The sequence below is a fragment of the Amphibalanus amphitrite genome, unplaced genomic scaffold (genome assembly GCF_019059575.1).
Source record: "Amphibalanus amphitrite isolate SeventyFive unplaced genomic scaffold, NRLGWU_Aamphi_draft 001297F_arrow, whole genome shotgun sequence".
NCBI lineage: Eukaryota > Metazoa > Arthropoda > Thecostraca > Balanomorpha > Balanidae > Amphibalanus > Amphibalanus amphitrite.
Genome location: NW_024882790.1, coordinates 117369 through 134047, shown reverse-complemented (window position 1 = coordinate 134047; position 16679 = coordinate 117369).

Genomic DNA, 16679 nt, shown 5'->3' with positions numbered 1-16679 from the left:
TAGCAGGGCGGTGCCGCCCCAGCGTACGCCACACCGACGGAACGATCACTTTTAAAACTATCAGAGATTGATAAGACTAAGAATATGTATAAAATGTTTATCTCGGACTTTTGATATCCATGACCTAAGGTCAGGTCAATTTTGCGACTTCTCCATTAGGTATAAGTCAATTGGAGAAAATTGAAATGCGCCTCTTTTGGACGAATGTGGTTCAAAACCCTCTCAAACATCGGTACATAGGTAAACATAACACACTGAATCGATAAAATGCACCTGTGACCCTTCTGTGTGCCCCTGAGGTCATCTCAGGTCATGAACGGTCACCAGCATTTCTTTGGCTATACCTTTTGATAGAGACTTGCTAAAGCGGTGAAAACACGTCAGATGTGTTCAGCTCGACGATACGGATCGAGTGATATGCAGCATGACCCTGTCCATCAAGGTCATGATCTTGACCTGAGGTCAAATTTTCAAAATGACGTTTCAAGGTCAACGTATAGTTCATTCGACGCGTTTCGACGAGAGGAATACGATGCTGGCAAAATAAATGTCGTCACTGTCTTGAGTCAAAAGCTATTGCAGAAAACGATTTTAATAAAAATGGTAACGTATCGGAGCTCGCGACGATCACGGTACATTAGACGGTCGCGAGGGCTGGACGACAAGCAGCGACATCTACATCCATGCAAGTTTTAGGTCCGTAGGAGGAAGATAGATGGCACTACGTGATATAGAGATGGTCGCTATATCGCACTTATCAAAAGTGCTTTATGTACTAAGACGCACGAAAGTCAGTTCATAATTTATTAAAAAATTAATAATAATAATATGTATATGGATAAATAACGTTATGGGTAAACCCCGCATCGCATCAGGAATTTGACCACCTCTTGGGTAGCCATCTTCCTTTACGAGTGCGAAGCACAAGCGATTTAGCGATTTGCAAACGTGTATTTTCACGCCTTGATCACTACAACTGCCTCACCTGCCGCTGCAGGATGGTGCGTCGCCGGAAACAACCAGGTATTTACCTTTTTGTAATTATTCGAGGACAACTAACGGTATGGCATCTGTGAAGGCGCGCCATTTTCGCCGCACGTCCAGTGCGATCGTACACGGGGCCCCACTCGGGGGTCTATTTGCTCTATACTAGCCCCTCTTCCTGCGTCGCAACCACAGCTCTCACTTACATGGCTCCTGCCTTTACATGGCTAACATCTCGCCTCTATGCAACAATGTCTGCGTTTGCCACCCGGGTTTTTCTCATGGGGTTGTTTGTGTTGATATACTTTATCCCAGGTTTATCTGGGACAGTAAGGCATCGGTGGTTCAGTGGTAGAATGCTCGCCTGCCACGCAGGAGGTCCCGGGTTCGATTCCCAGCAGATAAGTTTTATTTATGGTCCGCCTACTTCTCACACGCTGACCACCTCCTCGCCCTCGATTAGCCAGCCCTGCACTGGCACCAATGACAGTTGTATCTTTTAATACGCCTCTCCCTTACAAACTACCAACGCCATACCGACCCTTACACAAGGTGGTTGCCCGGCCCGCTAACCTCATGCCCTCTGCCCGCTACAGATGCCCTTGCTGCCTGGCCCGCTGGCCAGACCTCATGCCTCAGCCCGCTGGCTGCCCTTGTTGTAGGCCCGCTGGCCAGACCTCTTGCCTCAGCCCGCTGGCTGCCCTCTTTGTAGGCCCGCTGGCCAGACCTCTTGCCTCAGCCCGCTGGCTGCCCTTGTTGTAGGCCCGCTGGCCAGAACTCATGCCCTCAGCCCGCTGGCTGCCCTTGTTGTAGGCCCGCTAGCTAGACCTCCTGCCCCCAGCCAGATGGCTGCCCTTGTTGTAGGCCCGCTGGCCAGACCTCACGCCCTCAGCCCGCTGGCTGCCCTTGTTGTAGGCCCGCTGGCCAGAACTCATGCCCTCAGCCAGATGGCTGCCCTTGTTGTAGGGCCGCTGGCCAGACCTCTTGCCCTCAGACAGATGGCTGCCCTTGCTGCCCAGCCCGCTGGCCGGAGTGCATGCCCCCTCAGCCCGCCGGCTGCCCTTGCTGCCCGGCCCGCTGGCCAATCTCATGCCCTCAGCCCGCTGGCTGCCCCGACTGCCTGGCCCGCTGGCCAGTACACCTTGTGTCCCTCAGCCCGCTGGCAATTATGAAAAGCCGGCTTACATTCAGACAAACCGAAAGACCATTAGATCCAAGAGTACACGACTACAATCACAAATAGTTATGAGATCTAGGTACACAATACCATCAATTTGCATATCAACATTGATTGATGAGCCCGAGCAAGATAGCCAACATGTTCACTCCGTACTGAGTAGGTGTCTTACCTAACCTTTCAACGCTTTTGGAAAGAATCTTAAATAAATAAATAAACGAATAAATGACTCCAATAAAACAGATCAACAAATGATGACTAAACTTCCCTCTTTTCTCTAGCTTGCATATGGTTTGGTTTCATACGCTTTCAGGTAATATGGTTTGCTTTAATGCGCCGAACAAGCAGCTAAACATCTGTGTTAGTTACTTTGTGCTAATATCGAGAAATTGATTCTAACACGTTTCAGTTGCAAGCACTCCGCAACAGCGTGATAACAGTTGTTTAGCGACATATGATCACAGCACAAAGTTCTTCTGACTGACAGAACAAATTTTGTGAATTTTGAAGAAAATAAAAAAGAAGAATTTTGAAGGTTTGGTGACACAGGAATGTTCAATCACATACCAGGCATCACCAGGTAGTTGGTTGTTGTGTCCTGTGTGCGTTTTCAGCAGCATTTGCTGTGATAATAAGCAGCAGCTAACTAACATTTGTCATTTTAATAGTGGAAAGGTCCACAGAACAAAGTTTCTACGTTTCCAAAAAACGGTGAAGCAGGCCATTTCTGACACTGCTCCGCAATGGTAACAGCAGCCCTCATAACAGATTTACCGACTCATGTTCACAGCTATTTCTTCACCCCCCCCCCCCCATCGCTCATTCCACTCAACACCCCGAACACGGCCATCTCGATGGCCCGTCGCCCCGGCCCGCTGGCTGACCTTAGTGCCCCAGACCGTTTGCGGACCCATCGCCCCAGCACGCTGATCGAACTCGGCCTGCTCGCTCACCTCGTCGCTTAAACAGCTGGACGATCTCGCTGCCCCAGCCTTGCTGACCGAGCTCGGTCGCCCATGTCCCCTACACCTCTCACTACAGCCCGCCGGCTGACCTCGCCACCCCGATCACTACTTACAGGCCGGCAACAGACACGGCCAGTCTCTTCGTCCGCTGCACTGCAGGCAGCGCTGGCACCGCGCCCTCCCGCCGACCCCGGACCAGCCAGTCTCGGCACACCAGCACAAGACGTCGCTACGGACATCAGCTCGGACAGCCCGGAAGCAACGCCTCCTCGACGCTCGGTGACGCCATCACGAGTAACCAGCCACACCCGCCGCCAAGGACCGGCCAGGACCGCCGATCGCACAGCCCGCCGATCGGCCAGCCCGGAGGGCACCGCCGCCCGGCACGGGGCGGAGTCGTACCGCGGTTCCAGACGCGAACACCGACACAGGTCGGAAAAACGCTCAGCGAAGCGGCGCAACTGCTCCACCAGAGAGGCTTCAAGATACCGACGACGCCGCTCACCGTCCCTGCGACCGTCGGACTCCGACTGGACCGAGTCTGACACGCCGTCCGACTCTTCGTCCGACCACGGTCGGATGTCGAGGTCACGGAAGCGCTCCAAGACTCAAGGTCGCCAGCCCATCACGGACTTCCTGGACATGAGTATCGTGCCCCGGCGGTCTCAGCAGCCCCCACCGCCTAGAGGCCTAAAGCTGCCGACGGTCAGCGCCACAGCCCTCAAGACACTGGCCGACCGCAGCAAGGTGGCCTCAGTAGAGGCGGTGGTGTTCCCGCACGCGCCATCGGACGGACCGCGGGGCGCTGCGCCGACGCGATACCCGCCGCTGAGCCCGGCGGCCTACATGCGGGGTGTCACCACCATCGCCGCATATAGAACGTACTTCTTTCCAGCCGCGGCGGTGCAATGGGCAACATACCTACTCTGGATCCAGAGCCGGGGTGAGAGCCTGCCCACAAGCGCGCTGCGCGACCTAGATGACCGAGCCCGCACACACATGGCCACATACGGGGACGACTACCATGACGCGGCGTCCTTAACGGAGAGCACGGGATTGGCCGGCGGCCTCCCGCCACCCGCCGCCCCAACGGCCGCCGCCAGCAGCCGTTACGCCGGACCCGCCGCACAGCGCCCAGGGGGCGCCCCAAACGAACTGTGCCTCCGCTACAACGGAGCCGGCTGCTACAGCGGGGGCACGTGCAAGCGCCAGCACGCCTGCACCATCTGCCGCGGCCCGCACCCAGCCCGACAGTGTCTGATGGCGGCCCCGGGCCAGCCAGGGTCCATCCCCCATCGGCCCGCGCTGACCGGGCCGAGACAGCAGAGGTCTCGCTGGCACTAAACCCAGACGCGGTAAGCTCCGACATCGCCGCCGTCGGCCCAATTGACTCGTCTCCCCCACCCCCCACCACACCCATCGATGTCTCCGCGCTGCGGCAACTCGCCACCCCGGCTGTTCCCTCCATTTTGTTGCACCCGGTACTCGACCGCCTTGAGCATGGCGCCGACATCGGCTACACCGGTCCCCCCGTCTCCACTTCCCGCCCCAATAACGCATCGGCCCGCGCCAACCCCACTGCCGTAACCGCCGCCCTAGAAGCAGAACTCGCCAGGGGACACACCATGGGCCCCTTCCCAACGCCACCTATGACTCCTTTCCGTTGCAACCCTCTCGGAGCCCGAGTGAAACCTGATGGCACCGTGCGTTTGATTCTCGACTTATTCCAGCCGGAGGGCCTGGGTGTCAACGCCCACATCGACAAAGATGCCTTCACCGTGCAGTACACATCGATGGATGAAGCCATCCAGCACATCTACGCACAAGGGCCCCGCGGTGCCCTGCTCGCAAAAGCCGACCTCAAACACGCCTTCCGCCTGATCCCGGTCCTCCCATCTCAGCGCTGGCTGCTTGGGTTTCAATGGAATTCAACATTCTTCTATGACGTCCGCCTCCCTTTCGGCTTACGGTCAGCCTGCGCAATTTTCAACGACTTGGCTGATATCCTAGCTATCACAGCCCGCTTCCACGCCGCTCACCCGCACATTCACCACTATCTCGATGATTTTTTCTTCATCGGCCCAGCCGACTCAGCTGACTGCGAGCGAGCCTACGACGTCTTCCTGACCATCTGCGAACAGTGCAAAGTCCCTCTGTCCGAACAGAAGTGCTGCGCTCCGTCAACAAAGATGGAACTCCTCGGCTGCGTCCTCAACACAGCCAACATGACCATCTCCCTGCCGCAAGCCAAACTGCAGGCGCTGATCACGCTCCTCCGAGAGATCCGAGCCTCCCGCACTGTCCGTCAGAGGCGCCTGCTGAGTCTAGTGGGAAAACTGGTGCACGCAACAAAATGTATTCCAGCCGGACGCAGTTTCTTTCGTAGGTTATTAGACACCGCTCACTCTGTCCACCGCCCACATCACTGGGTGACGATCAGGCGAGACACCAGACTCGATCTGGACTGGTGGCTCGAAATGCTCCCGGACTGGAACGGCACCGCCCCCCTCATCCATCCCACCTGGACACCCGCGGCCGACCTGCACCTGTACACTGACGCCTCCACCGTGGGCTTCGGAGGGTTCTGCGGGGCGGCATGGTTCTCCGCGCCCTGGCCGGAAGCCACCGCAGAGTGGGCGGACTCCATCTCCTGGCTCGAGATGATCCCCATTCTCGCGGCCTGCCTGCTCTGGGGTTCCCATTGGTCCGGTCTCCGCATCTCCATGCACTGTGACAACTCCGGTGTCGTCGGCGCGTGGGAGAAGGGATGGTCTAAAGACCCGCGTCTCATGTCCTTCATACGACAGGCACTGTTCGCCGCTGCGCGACACTCTTTCGCCCTGCGCGTCACGCACATCAATGGGTCGGAGAACGCCGCGGCTGATGCCCTCTCCCGGTTACAGGTCGCGAGGTTCCACCGCCTCCATCCGGCGGCGGAGACGTCCGCCACGCCGCTCCCGAGGCCGCTCACGGCCTTCCTGGCAGCGCCGGCGACAGAGTGTACCGCGGCCTCCGCCTGGCGGATCTAGACGCGGCGGCTCAACGGCTGATTCGAGCTGGATTAGCGCCGGCTACCAGGAAAATCTACCGTCGCGCCATCGCGAAGTTTCGCCAGTTCTGTCAGGCGCATGCGATTCACCCACTTCCTGCCGAGGAGAGCACCACTCTGCGCTATGTGACACACCTCTGCCTGCGCGGCGCATCCAAAGCCACAGTGACGGCCCACCTCGCTGGCATACGACACTGGCACGTGGCCAATAACCTGCCATGGTTGGGGCTGTCAGCACGCGTCCGCCTGGCCCTCCGAGCAGTAGCCAAGAAGCCCCGTCCGCCAACCAAGAAACGGCTCCCGATGTCTCTTTCTCTTCTCACTTCACTCCGTCGCAGACTCCGACGCGGCGCCCTCCCCACTCAAGACCGCCTGGCCGCGTGGGCAGCTGTGACAATGGGGTTCTTCGGAGCCCTACGGGGCAGTGAGTACCTAGCTCCCAGCGCCAGCGCCTACTCTCCCCGCCGCACGTGTCTTCGCCGTCATGTCACCACTGACAATGACGCCCTCACCCTCACCATCCCGGCATCCAAAACCGACCAAACCGGAAAAGGACATGTCGTCACGTTACCCCGACTCCAAGGATCGCTTTGGTGTGTTTGGCGTCTTTCAGTTAACAAAGGAGAATGGAACATCACTGAGCAAGCGGGGAAAAGAGTTGAGACCGGTTTTACGGCAAAATAATAATACACTGCGCAACGGGAGGCAACACGGCAATACGGAACTACTATTTGGCAAAGCGACATTCGGCTAATGGTAACGTATCGGAGCTCGCGACGATCACGGTACATTAGACGGTCGCGAGGGCTGGACGACAAGCAGCGACATCTACATCCATGCAAGTTTTAGGTCCGTAGGAGGAAGATAGATGGCACTACGTGATATAGAGATGGTCGCTATATCGCACTTATCAAAAGTGCTTTATGTACTAAGACGCACGAAAGTCAGTTCATAATTTATTAAAAAATTAATAATAATAATATGTATATGGATAAATAACGTTATGGGTAAACCCCGCATCGCATCAGGAATTTGACCACCTCTTGGGTAGCCATCTTCCTTTACGAGTGCGAAGCACAAGATATTTCCACCCGCCCACCCCACATCTCCCCTTTGTCTCCTCCTTTCGCCACTCGCTCAGTCTTTCAGGTCTTTCAGCTAAGTCTTTCAGTTAACAAAGGCGTCTTTCAGTTAACAAAGGAGAATGGAACATCACTGAGCAAGCGGGGAAAAGAGTTGAGACCGGTTTTACGGCAAAATAATAATACACTGCGCAACGGGAGGCAACACGGCAATACGGAACTACTATTTGGCAAAGCGACATTCGGCTAACTGTTATTTTTGGAGTTGTTTCCCTCTGGAGGCGTGGCAGTCAGTCACTGGAGGCAGTCATGCATGTCCAGAAGTAGGGGCTGCACGCACTAGACATCGAATTGTAAAGGGGATGTGTGGAGAAAAAATCCAGAACGTATGTCAGCGTTCGGTCGCCTCTGACTGCAGTCGCTGCTGGTATGACAATGAGTTGGGATCTCATGGTGGATCTCATGGTCTTAATTGTTCAAGTCTTTCCTTGATTCCAATTTAGGCAATAAGTCGCAGCGTGTATCCTACATACGTGCGCTCTGATATTCTAAACACGGCAACCCCGGTCGACCACAGGCTGCAGCCCACAGGTCACTTCGGATCAGTGAGTGAGCCCGTATATTTTTCTTTTCTTTTTTTTTGCAAAGAATAAAGATTCTGCCTATCGATCAACGTATAGTTATTTTACCGTTTCGAATTCGCATGGATGCGTATTTTGAGAATAAAATGTCCGTAGCCTGAGCTCGTTTCCTATATCATGCTAAAAATTCATCTAGATCAAGGTTTTTTGATAAAAAAAACACCAGGCTGCAAATTGCATTAATTGGACTTTATGAAAATCAGCGAAAGCTGGTTCTTATGTATTTTGCAACACCTATAGTAAATCATGCATGAACATGACGTTACATTTTAGCCTGACACCCCTGTCACTAGCTGACAATGGCGCCCCTCTCAAGGGAAAAAGTCGCCCCCTCGAGCACCATGGCCCCCCCCCTTTCGCTGATCTCTGGCTACGCCACTGGTCGTAAATCTTCATCTACAAATAATCCGAGGAGCCAACACAGCAGGATGACCCCTTAATATATGTACTATTGAGCGCAGAATCCGCGCTCATACCGGGACCGAGGCTGGGCCACGGCGGGGCAGGCCTGGTGTGTCAGAGAGTGTACCGATTAGTGTGATGCGACACAGTATCCTTTGAGGGTCACGGAATGACATGACCTGGCTGTTTCTGTTCCGAGTGGGGCGCATGGGTGTAACTTTGTATACTTTCGAGGTCCCATGTGGGACCCCAATGCGAACATTTGGGACCCCAATTGTCATTTTGGGACCCCAATAGTGGAGGCCCCCGAGACGCACCAGCTACTTTACAAATGGAGGCCCGATGTTCATATATAAGGTTCTCTGTATAAAAAAGAGGTCCCTTGGAAAAATGGGAGGCCCTGTTGGACAAATGCGAGGCCCCCTGGACAAATAGGAGGTCCCCTGAACAAGTAGAAGGCCCCTTGGAAAACAGGAGGCCCCCTAGATAAATAGGAGGCCCCCTGGAGAAATAGGAGGCCTCCTGGACAAATAGGAGGCCCTAGACAAATAAGAGGCCCCTAGACAAATAGGAGGCCCTCTGTACAAATAAGAAGCCCCCTGAACAAATAGGAGGCCCCATGGGCAAGTAGGAGGCCCTCTGCAACTAGGAGGCCCCCTGGAAAAATAGGAGGCCCTATGAACAAATAGGAGGCCCTAGACCTAGACAAACAGGAGGCCCCTTTCACAAAAGGAGGCCCCCTGGACAATTAGGAGCCCCCTGGACAAATAGGAGGCCCCCTTTCACAAAAGGAGACCCCTTGGACAATTAGGAGACCCCCTGGACAAATAGGAGGCCCCTTTATGAATAGAAGGCCCCTGGATAAATAGGAGGCCCCCTGGATAAAAAGGAGGCCCCCTAAAATAGGAGCCCTCTGGATAAATAGGAGGCCGCTTGGAAAATAGGATGCTACTTTAGCCAATAGGAGGCCCCCTGGAAAAATAGGAGGCCCCCTGAATAAGTAGGAGGCCCGCTGGACAAATAGGAGGCCTCTTGGGCAAATAGGAGGCCCCTAGAAAAATAACAGGCCCCTTGGACAACTAGGAGGCCCCCTGAACAAATAGGAGGCCCCCTGTACAAATAGTGGGCCTCTTGAACAAATAGGAGGCCCCATGGACAAGTAGAGCTAGAGGCCCTCTGTACAAATAGAAGGCTCTCTTAACAAAAAGGAGGCCCTTCAAAAAAGGAGGCCCCTGGACAAGTAGGAGACCCCCGGACAAATAGGAGACCACTGCACAAATAAGAGACCTCTGGTAGAATAGAAGACCTCTGGATAAATAGGAGGCCCCTGAACACTGTCGCGGAGGCGCGGATGGAGAGACGACTGAGCGGGCCGAGACTTGTATTGCAACTGTGGTTCTGATTCTGATTGGTAGGGGTTCGCCAGTGCGTCTGCGTTATATGCAAGGTGGTTGCACAATGAAGGACCGGTCCGCCGACCTTCTGGTATATCTAGGTCCTCGGGCGGTGCCGTCACGAAGGGGAAAGTGACGGGTATTTCATTGTAACAAAGCTTGAACGTGTACTCTCTTTGTCATGATATGGAAGAAGGGAATCGGTCCCACATTATCTTCCCTCCCCCAGGGAAGCGTAGGGAACCGAAGCGATCATAACAAAGAGAGGAAACGTTTAGCTGACGGAGAAAGAAATTTCCATATGAGCGTATCACAAAATGGCATGAACAGATAAGTAAGTTTCGTGACAATTACACCTACTACCGGGCGATCCCTCCGCACTCTTGGCGGGGACCGTCCCTGGGCGTCTTTGGCCCTCGGCATCTCTGGCCGAATATCAACACAATATAATTTCAGTGAATTGACAACGATTAACGTATTTGAATGTTCATACCAACTTCAGAATATGCTCTTTTTATGCTTATTAGTGTCAAAGTGACACTGCAAAATGCAGGCAAAAATTAAGCGCATTTGCAATTTCTCCGTAAATTTTGGGGTGAGCAACCACAATGAAGTGCAACAAACGACAGAACACTGACGAAAACGGATAATGAAACAGTACGGTTTTGAAACACATCGAAATTGACACAAATTTCACAGCACAATTTCACTGTCACGTTTTTGACGAAAATACCGCAAAAGTTCATAATGGGTGAATTTTCTTGATTTCGGTGCCAAGTTGTCTTGAATTTAGCGTTGAAGTTTTTGTTTTATCTTCTCTCCTCCGATCTTGAGTCCTTCAGCGAGGTGGTGTCCATCACTCGATGATGCTGAGGAGGACGGCACTGGCTGATGAGCCGTGCGCTGTCGGCGGGCTCCGTAGTAGTCCAGGGTAGCTGATGACCTTGCCGCAGGGCAGATAGTCTTGCTGGGCAGAGCTACTCACTGGAGACGGTGCTGTTGGACGATGACGAGTCCAGGATGGTCAGCTCCCTAGTCGATGACGCGACGTAGGGGCGATACACTGTCACGGAGCACGGACTAACCAGTCTGCGATGTCAGTGCAGATGTAGAGGCTGGGGTCCGTGGTGAGGGGCACAAGTCCCCTCGACCGCCGCTGCCACCATTGTCGCGGAGGCGCGGAAGGAGAGACGACTGAGCGGGCCGAGACTTGTATTGCAACTGTGGTTCTGATTCTGATTGGTAGGGGTTCGCCAGTGCGTCTGCGTTATATGCAAGGTGGTTGCACAATGAAGGACCGGTCCGCCGACCTTCTGGTATATCTAGGTCGTCGGGCGGTGCCGTCACGAAGGGGAAAGTGACGGGTATTTCATTGTAACAAAGCTTGAACGTGTACTCTCTTTGTCATGATATGGAAGAAGGGAATCGGTCCCACAACACGTAGGAGGCCCCCTGGATAAAGGTAAGGCCCCCTGGAAAATAGAAGCCCCCTGGATAAATAGGGGACCTTCTGGACAAACAGGAGGCCTCCTGGACAAATAGGAGGCCCCCTAGACGAATTGGAGGCCGCTTGGACAAATAGGAGGCCCCCTAGACAAATAGACTCTGTAAGAGTAGGAGGCTCTCTGTACGTACAAATAGGAGGCCGGCGCTCGGCCTGTAGAAGCTTAGCTGTATGTACAAAAAGGAGGCTCTCTGTGCAAGTAGTCGACGTAGGAGGTTCTCTGTACTATACCTACAAATAAGAGGCCCCCTGGGCAACTTAGAGGCTATAAAAATCGGAGGTCACCTATAAAAAAGCAGGACTCTGTTGGAATGCTTGTTTGAATAAATTGTTTTCCTGATATTCAAATTATTTAATCCTCGCCCGCACATGGGGGGGGGGGGCAGTGGTTGCCGCCCCCCCCCCAGGTAGTTTTTTCTGCTCTGCACTCAACATTTTGATTGCTAGAAGCCGGATCTTTCGTATATCTGCTTCTCTATCCTTTCATAGCGTCCACTGAAAATTTCAAGTTTCTGTGGTTTTTGGTTTCGGAGATATGACTTTATTCTTCAGGTGATGTCATAACCCAAATGACAAATGCCCAATATCCTGCGTTGGCTGTGGGTCTTGTGAGCGATTGACACTTTGATTTCGGCCTTTTTTTGCCAGTCTTACCTCCCACCTATCATGGAACATGTTGTTCGATGATGTAGAGATGCCAGGGTCAAGGCCAACCTAGGTCATTTAAAAATATTGCGTTTTAGGCAAGCTGAGTTGACTTTCGTGAAGTTTCTTTGACTGTATTTTTGGGAAAAGCTTCTCAGTTCATGATCTCATGCTATAGGGACACATTCACAATCGGTGCACACATCAGTATACACACAGACACACACACAGACATACAAACACATATCATTGACCTTGACCTAACTTGACATGAAATGACCACAGCCAGCAAAAACCTAGTCGGATAGTGTGACAAAGAGGTTCTAGCTGGCTTGGCACCACAATACGGCAGCGTCATCGGTATATGATGAGCAGCGCACGTGATATTCCAACGGGCATGGGTGACCCCAAACAGCAACATTCTTTAGTTTGACCTGACCTGGAAGGTCAATGACTGGCCTGATGAGGTTAAGTTTGGTATCATTGGATTCGTCTCTTCCCAAAGAATCTGTTGCTCTTGACCGCGAAGCTTAAAATCTTGTTTGAATAAATTGTGGTGATGTCGAATAAAATACCTACACAAGCAGCGGGCCAACCCATCATATACCGATGACGCTGCCGTATTGGTGCCAAGCCAGCAAGAACAGCTCTTTGTCACACTATCCGACTAATTTGCTGGCTGTGGTCATTTCACGTCAAGTTAGGTCAAGGTCAATGATATTTGTTTGTATGTCTGTGTATGTCTGTGTATGTACTGATGTGTGCACAGATTGGGTTGTGTGTCCTTATTACATGAGATCATGAACTGAGAAGCTTTTACTAAACATGCAGTCAAAGAAACTTCACGAAAATAATTTTAGATGACCTAGGTTAACCTTAACCCTGACCCTCACATCTGTACATCGCAGAACAACATGTTCAATGATAGGTGGGAGGTAAGACTGGCAAAAAAAAGCGGAAATCAAGGTGTCAAAAGCTCACAAGGCCCATAGCCAACGCTGAATGCAAGATATTGGGTATTCCTCATTTAGGTCATGACATGACCTGAAGAACAAGGTCATATCTCCAAACCCAAAAGCCACAGAAACTTGAAATTTTCAAAGTGGACGCTGAGAAAAGATAGAAAAGCAGCTATCCAAAAATCGCGTTTCTAGCTTTAACAATGTTCAGTGTAGAGCAGAAAAACTAACTTGGGGGTTGGCAACCCTCCCCCAGGGGTGGATTTTTATATTAAGTTGGGGTTGCACGTGCAACCCCAACTTTGAATTGTGCAACCCCAACATCGGTTTGTGCAACCCCAACTTTACAACTGAAATGAATCGGCGGGCGACTCGAATGGTGCCGCCCCCATAACCCTGAGCCATCCCAAAACTATGCCACCCGTTGACTTGGCACCATCTTTCAAAAGAGCCCTACCCATCATGTAGGCAATAGTCACCCCTCAACTATCTAGTGTAGTTGCCGCCTCCTCAGACCTCAAATGTAGGTGCCGCTCCCTCGAATGTAGGTGCCGCCCCCTCGAATGTAAGTGCCGCCCCTCGAATGTAGGTGCCGCCCCCTCGAATGTAGGTGCCGCCCCTCAAATGTAAATGTCGCCCCCTCGAATGTAGGCGCCGCCCATTAAATGTAGGCGCCGCCCATTAAATGTAGGCGCCACCCCCTCGAATGTTGGTGCCGCCCCTCAAATGTACCTAAATGCCGCCCCTCGAATGTAGGTGCCGCCCCCTCGAATGCAAGTGCCGCCCCCTCAAATGTTAGTGCCGCCCCCTCCCTCGAATGTAGATGCCGGCCCTCCTCGAATGTAAGTGCCGCCCCCTCGAATGTAGGTGCCGCCCCCTCGAATGTTGGTGTCGCCCCTCGAATGTAGGTGCCGCCCCCTCAAATGTAAATGTCGCCCCTCGAATGTAGGCGCTGTCTCCTCGAATGTTAGTGCCGCCCCCTCAAATGTTAGTGCCGCCCCCTCGAATGTAGATGCCGGCCCTCCTCGAATGTTGGTGCCGCCCCCTCAAATGTACCTAAATGCCGCCCCTCGAATGTAGGTGCCGCCCCCTCGAATGTAAGTGCCGCCCCCTCAAATGTTAGTGCCGCCCCTCGAATGTAGATGCCGGCCCTCCTCGAATGTATGTAGGTGCCGCCCCCTCGAATGTAGGTGCCGGCCCTCCTCGAATGCAGGTGCCGTCCCCCTCAAATGTTAGTGCCGCCCCCTCGAATGTAGATGCCGGCCCTCCTCGAATGTTGGTGCCGCCCCCTCAAATGTTAGTGCCGCCCCCTCGAATGTAGGTGCCGCCCCCTCAAATGTTAGTGCCGCCCCCTCAAATGTTAGTGCCGCCCCCTCGAATGTAGGTGCCGACCCTCCTCGAATGCAGGTGCCGCCCCCTCGAATGAAGGTGCCGCGCCGCCCCCTCAAATGTTGGCCCCGGCCACTTATGCATAGGTGTCATCGGTCATCCCATAAAATGTAGGTGCCGTCCCTTCGAATGTAGATGGCACCCCCTAGGGTGTAGTTGCCGCCCCCTAAGGCCTAGTTGCAGTGCAGCCCCCTCAAATGTAGGTGCCACACCCAGACACCCTAAGTGTAGGTGCCACCCCTTGAAATGAAGGTGCCTTTCCCTCACATGTAGATAGATGCCGCCCCCCATGCGTGGGTGCCGCCCCTCAAGTTAGGGTGCTGCCCATAAAATGTAGGTGCCGCCCCCTCTAAGTGTAGGCGCTGCCGCCTCAAGTGCAAATGCCATCGCCGCCCCCTCTAATGTAGGTACTACCCTCCTCTCAAGAGCTTGAGCTGTCACAAGGCCGTATAGAGCTGTCGGACATGCAAAAATGACCAGTTAAAAAAAATCGTGAATTTCGATTCCTGGTGCGCCGCTCACCGCTCAGTGGGGGGTGGGGGTGGTGCCCAGTGGAGGTCGCAGGGGGGCATCAGAGCCATGGCCCTCCAAAGACAAATCAGGGGCCATCATATAATTTGCCCCCTTAAACAACCGATGGGCCCCGATGGGCGTAGGGGCCCTGGCTCTTACCCGATTGTCACGACTCACGAGGCTCAAGAAACCAACGCCAGGTATTATGTAACAGCCCCCATACCGGCCTTTGAGTATCCTGACTTCTGAGGGCGCTTCAGTGGCCTTCAAGGGCCACCTTGACCGATGAGGGCCCACATCGACCTCTCAGGGCCCTGCACTGGCCCTTGAGGGCCCTAAAGCAGCATCAGGAGTCCCCCAACCGGCCTTTGAGGGCCCCACACTGATCTCTTGATGGCCTCATTTCTGTCTCTGGGGTTCAGGACTGACCTTTGGGTGCCGGTCACTAAGAGCCCGCATCGACCTCTGAGGGCCTTAAACTGGCCTTTGAGGGCCCTGTACTGGTCTCGAGGGCTCCCAAACTGGTCTCTGGGGGTCCACGCCTCTAATGGCCTCATTTCTTTTTCTGGGGGCCCAAGACTGGCTTTTGGGTGTCCCCGAGGGCCCGTACTGACTTCTGAAGGCCCGATGCCGGTCTTTAAGGGTCCACATCGGCCTCTGAGGGCCCTATGCTGACCTCTGGGGTCCAACACCGACCCATGCTGGTCTTTTAGGGCCCCACACTGACCTCTGAGGGCTCCACGCTGGCCTGTAAGATACCACACCGGCATGTGAGGGCTCACGTCGGCCTCTGATGGTTCCAAACTGCCCTTTGAAGGCCCTGTACTGGTCTCAGAGCCCAGAGGGCCCTAAACTGGCTTCTAAGGGTCCCAAACTGGCCTCTGAGGGCCCCAAACCGGCCTCTAAATGTCTCACACCGGCTGCTGATAACCCCATTTCTGTCACTGACACCCAAGGCTGGCCCTTGTCCCTTGGGTGCCTCTGAGGACCCATGACGGTCTTTAGGGGCCCTGTGGTAGTGTGCTCCTCGATTGTCTCCCTGGAGCCGCCTCTGCGATGACTTGCCCGCCGGCGCATGGGCCGACGGCTGGGGTCAGCGGGCGCGTTTGGAATGTGGACCAGTCTTGTTCGAGACACAATGCAAGCGGGAGCCCTACTGTCGCTTATAATAGGCCCCACACTGGACTCTGAGGGCCCCAAACTGGCCTCAATGGGCCCCAGTCGGTCTATGGGGTCTCTACACCGCCACTGATGGCCCTATTATGGTCTCTGGGGTGCCAGGTTGGTCTGGTCCCTGAGGGCCCACATCGGCCTCTGAGCCTGGGGCCCCATACAGGCCTTTGAGGGCCAATACTGGCCTTTGAGGGCCCTACACCGACCTCTGAGGGCCCCGAATCGGGCTCCTCTGAGGGACCCACACTAGCCTCTGATGAACCCACTCCGGTCGCTGGGGGCTCAAGATTGAACTTTGGGTGCCTCGCACTGGGCTCTGAGGGCCCACATTGACCTCCGAGAGCTCCACACTGGCCTGTAAGGGATCATATTGGGCTGGCCTCTGATGAACAACTGCTTTTGGAGGGCCAGTACTGGCTAGTGGCCACTCAGGGTCCCAAACCGGCTTTTGAGGGCCATAACCGGCATTTGATGGACTGAACCGGACCCTGGTGGCCCAAAACAGGCCTCAGAGGGCCCCGCACCAGACTCTGAGAGTCCCATCTTTAGTCTCTGGGGTCCAAGGAAGAACTTTTGGCGTTTCATACCATCCTCCAAGGTTCCCTGTCAGTCTCTGTTGGTCCCCATGTAGGAATTTCGGAATTTGAGGGCCGTTATCTCGTCGCAGCGGGCCGGCATTAAGGTCCATTACCATATCGGGGTCACATCGGTTTCTGAGGGCCCATGTCTGCTGCCAAGGGTCCCTGGTCTCTGATAGTTCCATTTAGGTCTTTGAGAGCCCAGGCCTGCCCATCATAGGCGC